We start from the raw sequence: 9209 nt of genomic DNA on the forward strand, positions 1-9209 counted from the left end.
TAGCCGGATGCAGGGCTTGAACCCACAAACCATGAGATCATGAACTGAGCCGAAGTCAAACGCTTCATTGACTGCGTCACCTAGGTGGCCCTCTTTCCTTTCTTCCTTCCCTCTTTTCTTTTTCTTCTTTCTTTCTTTCTTTCTTTCTTTCTTTCTTTCTTTCCTCTTTCTTTCTCTCTCTTTGTTCTTTCTTTCTTTCTTTCTTTCTTTCTTTCTTTTTTTCTTTCTTTCATTCTTTCTTTCAATGCAAGCTAGAAAACAACATTTTTATAAGCAGTGCACACTTAAGGCACCTGGGTGGCTCCGTTGGTTGAGAGCCAGACCTCAGCTCAGGTCATGATCTCACGGTTCGTGGGTTCCAGCCCCATGTTGGACTCTGTGCTGACAGCTTGCAAAGTCTCTGGAGCCTTCTTCAGATTCTGTATCTCCTTCTCTCTACCTCTCTCCCCCTCACAGTCTCTCTCTATCTCTCAAAATATAAATAAATATAAAAAAATTTTTATACAGTGCACACTTAGTCCAGTTTGGTGATCAGTATTTTAGCCTTTGCATTTTCCACCTTGCAATGTGAGCTACTGGCTTTGGACCCAGGATGTTGCCTCACTAGTGATGGCAGATATCATCTTACCTGTCTTTGTATTGGTCCTGATTGCTTCCATCAGCTGAACCAGAGCTCCTTTGTCTCCCAACTTAACCTGTGTGAAGGCAACAGTGGTGCAGGTCTTCATGTGGATCTGATGCCCCAGCCTGGCCTTCTCCTTGAAGAACAGTAGTGCAGTAGGGAACCCAAACTTTATGACACAGTGCATGCAGGAAGTCAACCAGCTTTATGGGATCCACATCACATGCAATCACTACCAGCAGAGCCTTCTTGTTTTTCCACCAAGGTGGTGACACTGTTAAGCCCACCACAAAGGACAGGCAGCCTCTCATTGGGGACATCCCCTTTGCCAGCAGCTTTCTTCTCAGCCTGGGTCAAGAATCTCTGCTTCTTCACTTTCTTTGTCTCTGGTCTGTATTTGTGGGCCAGCTTCAGCAGTGGAGTGGTTGTTTGGTGGTCCAAAGTCTGGGTGAGCTGGTTAATCATGGGAGGCACTTGTAGGCGTTTATGGAGAACATGCCTTTGCTGCTGCAGCTGGATGTAGTGAGGCCATTTGACACAATCAATGAGATCCCTTTTAGGTTGCATTTCCTGTCTGATGACAAAATTCTTGGGCCTTGTCTTGTCCACCTTCTTGGCCTCTGCTTCTTCACGACAGCAGGGCCTGGGGCCACTTTTTTCCCCTCAGCCTCCTTTCCTGTAACAGCTTGGATAGCTGGAGGAGAGACCTGAAATTTTTTCCTTAATACAAACATTGATAGCATAAATTGCACTTGTGTTTAGTTTTTCTTTTGTTTTGAGACATATTTTGGTTTCCTGTTTGATTTCTCATTTGGTCAGTTGCTTGTGCAGTAGTGCGTTGTTTAATATTTACAAATAAATACTGAATGTTTACATTGTAAATTTTCCAGGTTTGTTTTATTGTTGATCTGCAGTTTTGTACCATTGTGGTTGGAAAATATACTGGGTATGGTTTCAAACAAACAAACAAACAAGCCCCCCAAATGTTAACAGTGCTGAGGTTGAAAACACTGGTTTATACTGGGTTGCTTCTAAAAATTCTAGACTCACAATTCATATACTGACTCACCTTGCAACTCAAGTCTTTGAATTTTAGTTTGTGTAAATACAAAAATAAGAAACTAGAAAGTTGTATGAATTCACCAATTTCTTGTTGAGCCCGTTCATCAATGTAAGCCAGGAACTTTAGTTTTTATTTTTTCCATTATGCAATGTTTTTCAATATTTCATGATATCTTGATTATCAGCATCTCTGATAATTTTCAACAACTTGTTTTTCTTTATAAGTCATAAATTGTGACTGCCATAGGACATTTTCAGGAAAATGTATCTAACTTTCTCCTTAATTCTATATTCTATTCTATTGATAATATCAGATGCTCTCTTTTGTACGTCTCACTTTTAACACAGAGGAATTTTTTCCCTAGTTCTAAGTTTTTCTTGTTAATTACACTTGAATAAAATTTTTTCCCTTAGTTCTATTAAGCATAAAACAAAAATATCAGGGCACCTGGGTGGCTCAGTTGGTTGGTTAAGCAGTCCTACTCTTGGTTCAGCTCAGTTCATGATCTCACTGTTCATGGGTTCGAACTCCACAATGGCTTCTGCACTGACAAAGCAGAGCCTGTTTGGGATTCTCTCTCTCCCTTTCTCTCTGCCTCTCCCCCTCTTTGTGCTCTCTGTCTCTCTCCCAATAAATAAATAAACTTAAAAAAATCAAAATATATACATATATGTGTGTGTATATGTGTGTATGTATGTATATCACATGTATGTACAGATATATACACACAAGTATTACATTTATCTTTCTATATATTACATACATATTGAAACTACAGAAGCATATGGCACTGAGTGACCAATAAGAGCTCTGACTTGTTTGACCTGTTACCACACCAGTTTAGATTTGCCAAATAGGTTCCACATCAAAATTTTTAAAAAGATCCGGTTTTCTGAGGGTTCTGGATTTGGAAATATAGGCAAAGGACCGAGGAACTGTATTTCAATCATAGTTTTAATCTCCTTAACAGTCTTCAGGCACATCCCATTGAATTGAGTATAAAAGTCAAATGCTACCACCGTCCACAGGCTTTTAGTGCCACCTCCATGTGATCTCTCTAGGTGAAACTTCCCTCTCCTTCCTCTCACTGTGTGTGCCTCAACAAACTCTTTCTTCTGGTTTCATGAGGAAGTTCACCAATTCTTTCAAGCTTTTGCACAGCTACATTACCTTGACCTCAAATGTGACTCTCTCCCCGCCCCGCCGCCCACCCCCCCACACCCTCTAGCTCACATCTACTTACTCCTTCCTGTCACATTCTAAATATCACTCTTGAGACCACCTCTTTGGCACCCTAAGGTAACTCAGATCATCCAATTATCCTCTGCTCTAGAACTGGACACTTGTCTCGTGACGTTTCTCACCCCCATGTAAAGTCTTACCTGGTTGGGGTTTGTCCATCACTTTCCCTAAATTTTAAACTCTCCTAGTGGAGGGGATACGTTTGTTTCCCCTCTCTGGATTCTCAGGTGTGGCCAGGGCCTGAGACAGCTCAGCCCAGGCCAAGTGCTGGTTTGGAGGGGCGGAGGGGGTAAGCAGGTGGGACACGTTTCAGGCCCAGGTAAAGGGCTGTGGCAGGAGAGGAGGGAGGTGGGTGTCTGTCAGGAGATAGTGTCCAGGAGGAGGCAGTGAGGGGCAAATGCCTGGTGCAGTCAGGCTGGGAGGTCAGCCTCTGAGCCCAGAACCCAGTGACCCCGACAGGCTCCCAGGAGAGGGGTCACCTTCCCTCATTCCCTGCCCACAGAGGAGAGAAGAGCCGTGGGTGCGGGTAGTTTTGGGGTGCGGGTGGAGCTCCTGAGGCATATCTCCATCAGTGTCTTCCAGGAGCCCACGGGATGACCGGATCGCCCCTGTCCCCACAGCACATTACATGTAGCAATTTTAGGCCTAGTGTCATTACTCCAGTGGGAGGAGAAGGTGTGGCTCCTGGTCAGATACATCTCTAACCTGGAAGAGAATGTGCACTTCGACAGCGATGTGGGGGAGTACAGAGCAGGGGAGGTGGTGACAGAGCAGGGGAGGCTTGACACTGAGCACTGGACCCAGCACAAGGACCTCATGGATAGGTTGCAGGCCGCAGTGGACAGTCTCTGCAGACACAACTAAGGGGTTGTTGGGAGCTTCACTGTGTAGAGAGAGGTGAATGCGGCAGGGCTGGTAGGGGTGGGGTGTGTGTGGGCATGTGTGTGTTTGTGTGTGTGTGGGATGGGTGAGAGAGACAGAGACTGAAACTCTGTCCAGGACTAGCATGCAGGGTCTTGATCCAGTACAAGTCAGGAGGGGCCCTACGAGAGCTTGTTTCCAGGAAAAGTGTGGTGTGTCCATGTGTGATGTGGGGAGAGTGTGGTGTGATCGTGTGTGACTGTGGGGATTGTGTGGTTGTGCCCGTGTGTGACTCTGAGCATGTGGTCACCCTCTCTTCCTGCCCCTCACCCTTCTTAATTCTGAATCCCCTGAAAGAACTGTGCCTATGTCTGTGTGTGTGTGTGTGTGTGTGTGTGTGTGTGTGTGACCTTTTGAGAGAGAAACAATGTCAGACTATTTTTTGACAGGTTGGGGTGACATCTGAGGTCCCTCTGATCTATCCGAGACTTTAATGTCTCAGCTTGTTGCTTTTTTCTTGGTGTATGTATTCTTATGTTCTTGAAATAATGATAAGGTTATTTAAGGAGTTGCACATGATTTCTTTCTATAGTTATAACAATTCACCTCACATCTCCGTTTTTAGATCTTTTTTGAATGTTGACAGAGTCAGTTGAAAATTTATGTTTTTTATTTATAATTCATATTCCTTTGATTTCTAAGGTTCTTGAACTTTTTTCCACATATTTATTGACGAATTGTTGTTCCAGCTCCGAAATAATATACTTTCCATTATCTCTGTGGCCTGGTGTTTTTCTCAGTGATTTTAGGTGTTCTCTATGCATAAGATTTTTATTCCTTTGCTGATATTTGATTCAGCATTTTTTCTAATTTCTACTTTACATGTCGATTCTGCTTATTACTTATGCTAGGAATGTAAACATTTTTCTTTAATGAAATATGCTACAAATGGTTAGCAATGACTTCTCATGAATCTTAAATCTACCATTTTATGGTATGATAAAAAAGTTTGCCCCGTATGTCTCCTTTGATAAGAACAGTAAGTGTATTTATTGAGACTGTAGTGTCAAGATTGTCTCTGGCAATATGGATACCTATTAATGAACCTCAGAACCTGCCCTGAACTCAAATCTCAGCTTAAAAAGAAAGAAAATAAGAGGGGACACCTGGGTGGTTCAGTCCGTTGAATGTCATACTCTCAGTTTCAGCTCAGGTCAAGATCTCATGGTTTGTGGGTGTGAGCCCTGCAACGAATTCTGTGCGGGTCCTGCTTGGGATTCTCTCTCTCTCTCTCTCTCTGCCCCTTCCCTAATTCTTTTCTCTCTCTCTAAAATAAATGAATAACTATCCAAAATTTTTAATAATAAAAAAATAAATAAAAGGCAAAGCACAATAAAATGATAACGATTCCAACGAGACATATTTTAGTTCCGCAAGAAGGATTCATCAGTTGAGTGCAGCAACGAGAACTTTTTAAAATAAGTTTCCTTGCTCCTTTGCCTTTCTTTCAGGACTTGTGTTGTGGTTAGGACTCAGCTCATAGAGCTAGAGAATTACCTCGGTCTTTCCTGTTTCCCCGTGTAGAACCACTTCTACTTGGACGATGGACAAAATAGAGCAGTAAATCAGTGATATAGAGGATAAAATTATAGAAAATAATGAAGCAGAAAAAGAAATAAAATGCAAAAGATCATAATACAAGACTTAGAGAACTCAATGAGTTATTCAACAGAATAATATCCCTACAAAAGGAATCCCAGAAGATGAAGAGAGAGAAAAGGGTGAAGAAGGTTTATGTGAGCAAGTTATAGCTTAAAACTTTCCTAACCTGGGGAAGTACACAGACATCAAAATCCCAGAAGCACAGAGAACTTTCATTAAACTCAACAAAAGCCAACCATCAGTAAAGCATATCATGGTCAAATTCACAAAATACAGACAAGGAAAGAATCTTGAAAGCAGCATGGGAAGAAAGTCCCTATCCTACAAGGGAAGAAAGATCAGGTTCACAGCAGATCTGTCCACAGAGACTTGGAAGGCCAGAAGGGAGTGGCAGGATATATTCAACTTGCTGTATTGGAAAAATACACAACCAAGATTCTTTACCAACAAAGCTGTTATTCAAAATAGAAGAAGAGATAAAGAGTTTCCCAGACAAACCAAAACTAAAAGGGTTCATGACCACTAAACCAGCTTTGCAACAAATTTTAAGGGCACTCTTTGGAGAAAAAGCAAAACAAAACAAAATGACCAAAAGCAACAAAGACTAGAAAGGACCAGAGAACAACACCAAAGACACCTACTCTATAGGCAACATGATGGCACTTAATTAATATCTTTCAATAATCACTGTCAAACTAAATGGACTAAATGCTCCAATCAAAAGATATAGGATATTAGATAGGATAAAAAAACAAAAAAACAAAAAACAAGACCCAACGATATGCTGCCTATAAGAGACTCATTTTAGACCTAAAGACAACTGCAGATTGAAAGTGAGGGGATGGAGAACCATCTATCATGCTAATGGATGTCAAAAGAAAACCAGAGTAGCCATACTTATATCAGACAATTTATATTTTAAAACTCAGACTGTAACAAGAGATGAAGAAGGGCATTATATCATAATGAAGGGATCTATCCAAAAAGAAGATCTAATAATTATAAATATTTATGCCCCTAACTTGAGAACACCCAAATACTTAAATCAATGAATCATAAACATGAAACTCATTCATAAAAATACCATAATAGTAGGAACTTTAACACCCCATTTACCCAATGGACAGAAAATCTAAGCAGAAAATCAACAGTGAACCAATGGCTTTCAGTGACATACTAGGCTTCATGGACTCAACAGATAGACTCAGAACATGTCATCCTAAGTGGCACATTTTCTCGAGTTCACATGGAACAATCTCCAGAATGGATCACATACTGGTTACAAATCCGCCCCCAACAAGTACAGAAAGATTGAGACCACAACGCTATGCATATTTTCAGGCCACAAGGCTCTGAGAAATGAAATTAGCCACCAGAAAAAACTGGAAAGACCATGAATACTTGGAGATTAAAGAACATCTACTTTTGGAGGAACTAGAGTTACTACTACACGGTAACTAATCAGTTTATATAAAATGCTGTCACTCTTTGACAAGAGTAGTTGCATTGTTATACACAACCATGATAAGAATAGTTTCAACACAATGGAGAGCATTCTATTCAGAAAGTGAATGTGAGGTGGTGTGTGATGTAATGGCTAGGCTTCTGGAGACTGGACTCACATATAACTTGGCTCCATATGGAGTGCACCATTTACTGGCCGTGTGTTCTTGCCAAAGTTGTTTAACATACACCCATCATTTTATTCTCTGCATCTGAAAGGATACAAAGGGTACTCAAATCACTGAGATGATGTGAGAGTTAAATATAAATATGGTGTATAAAAAGCCCTTGTACAATTCTGGGTACAAAATAAAATGTTCAAAATTTGCTCAGTAAACATTAGTCACATTTATTGCAACATGGTGAGTTCTCTGGCACTAGTCCATAAACATGGGCTGCTTATCAGACTGTGGAAGATTGTGAATTTTTGCAGAATTTTAGGTAGATAGTTGTCCTTTAAAATCCTATTGAATCTGAGATATCACACTTCTGTTAATACAATGCATAATAATTATATAAAAGTAGAAACATATGCTTAAAACTATATGGTTACGTCAAAGGATGTTATTCATAGTATTTCCATTGTGTTTTCTTTCCTGGATGCTCTGTAATGTATTCATGAGCACCAGCTTCTTATATGTCTCCTCAGCATAAAGCAAGAGAAGGTACATAATAAAGGGACATAACCCCAATAAAATGAGGAGATCAGAGTGGGATCCAAAGCTATGGACTGAACACATTTTCACATAAAATATTAATTATTCTAAGGCAGAGCTTTTATGCTAAAGGCTGACTTTGAGGTCTTTATCAATGTCTCAGCCCCCTGCATACTTTGATTTGGACAGTGGCCTTATCACTTTGTTAGGTTAAATGCTATACAAAGGATTTTCCAAGACCCTCCATTCCACATAGATCATGTTCTCTAAGCCCCTTTCTCTGCATATTTTGGAGGTGCCTCAAACTCAATGACAGCATCAGCAGACAAACTTGAAAAACCCTTTTACTCAGGGTAAGTTAATGACTAAATTCCAATGACTCTTAGTTTATCAGAGATCTCCCTATCTCTAAAGAGATACAGACAATACTCTCCAATTAACAGCTAGAATTCTGTCATATCATCAGTTACCAGGGGATGCTGCTCCTTGCTTGAGCAGTCCAGAGAATCAGTATCCAAGTACCAGAAAGTCTGCAGTACCAGAAAGCCTTCATTTCAAGGTTAATTTCCCCAAATCTACACTATGTGATGGTGCAAAAAGGTCCAGATGTTTTGATTAACAATCATCTTTCCTCCACTCGCTCAGCTCCTAAAACACACACACAAACTGTCGTCAAAACTATTCTGTCTTCACGGGAGAGGCATGAATACTCCTAAAGACTCAAACTTCTGTGCACATCACTGCTCAGCATAGAGCTGGCTTACAATAGGGGCCCAGTCAAATGTTTCACATATATATTGGATCAAACCTTTTAGGTACTAAATTAAAATAATCCTTCCAATGAAGGAAATCAGAGTTTCAGAAGAGGCTCTTGATACTGAATCTCTGACCAGCAACTGATGATGCAGTACATCTGTGATGCGGATTGGTTGTCAAACCTAGATTACCCAATCCAGGAGCAGAGAAACAAATTCCTTGGTTGGTATTATTTAGGAGGGGGCTAAAGGAGGGTCTTAGTTCTCACTGACTGAGACTTGCCTGTTCCCCTGCCCCCTGTCCTCTCTGTTCTCCAGCATGGTGTGCCTGTGTTTCCTGGGAGGCTCCTGGATGACAGCTCTGATGTTGATATTGATGGTGCTGAGCCCTCCTCTGGCTTGGGCCAGGGACACCTCATGTAAGTGCACTCCTGGGTGGTGAGCTATGATGGAGTCGGGTGAAAGAAAGAAATTAGTTTTGCCACTGTGTCCATGCCATGTGCCTTAGAAAATTGTGACATTTTCTTTAATGATGGCCCACCTTTGTCATATAGATCCCCAATTCTGTCCAAAACAAAAGGAGGCTGAATGCTTGCCCTCTCTATAAGAGCTGTGTAAGGGGCCTCCACATATAGAGGCCATTTCTTCTCAACTCTTCCCCAAACTGTCCAGTTTGAGTTTTATTCCCTCAGGGTCTTGAGAAGATTCAGAAATAATGATTTCAAATTAATTCCCATCAAGCGGTTCCCTTTATAATGTTGAGTTATGCTAGAAAATAAGAAAGTTTCTCAGAAAATTAGAGAGTCAAAAGGAATTAGAAAGGTGTCTCCTAGAAGACCCTGTGT

The 9209-nt window shown here is 41.0% G+C and overlaps 1 pseudogene; it reads right to left on the minus strand.

Moving 5' to 3' along the window:
- Window positions 1-514: 514 nt before the first annotated feature.
- LOC121022396 (60S ribosomal protein L7a-like) lies at window positions 515-1356 on the minus strand (annotated as a pseudogene).
- Window positions 1357-9209: the final 7853 nt, after the last annotated feature.

Source organism: Herpailurus yagouaroundi, unplaced genomic scaffold, assembly GCF_014898765.1.
Source record: "Herpailurus yagouaroundi ecotype Mexico unplaced genomic scaffold, PumYag 394, whole genome shotgun sequence".
In the NCBI taxonomy this organism is placed as follows: Eukaryota; Metazoa; Chordata; class Mammalia; order Carnivora; family Felidae; genus Herpailurus; species Herpailurus yagouaroundi.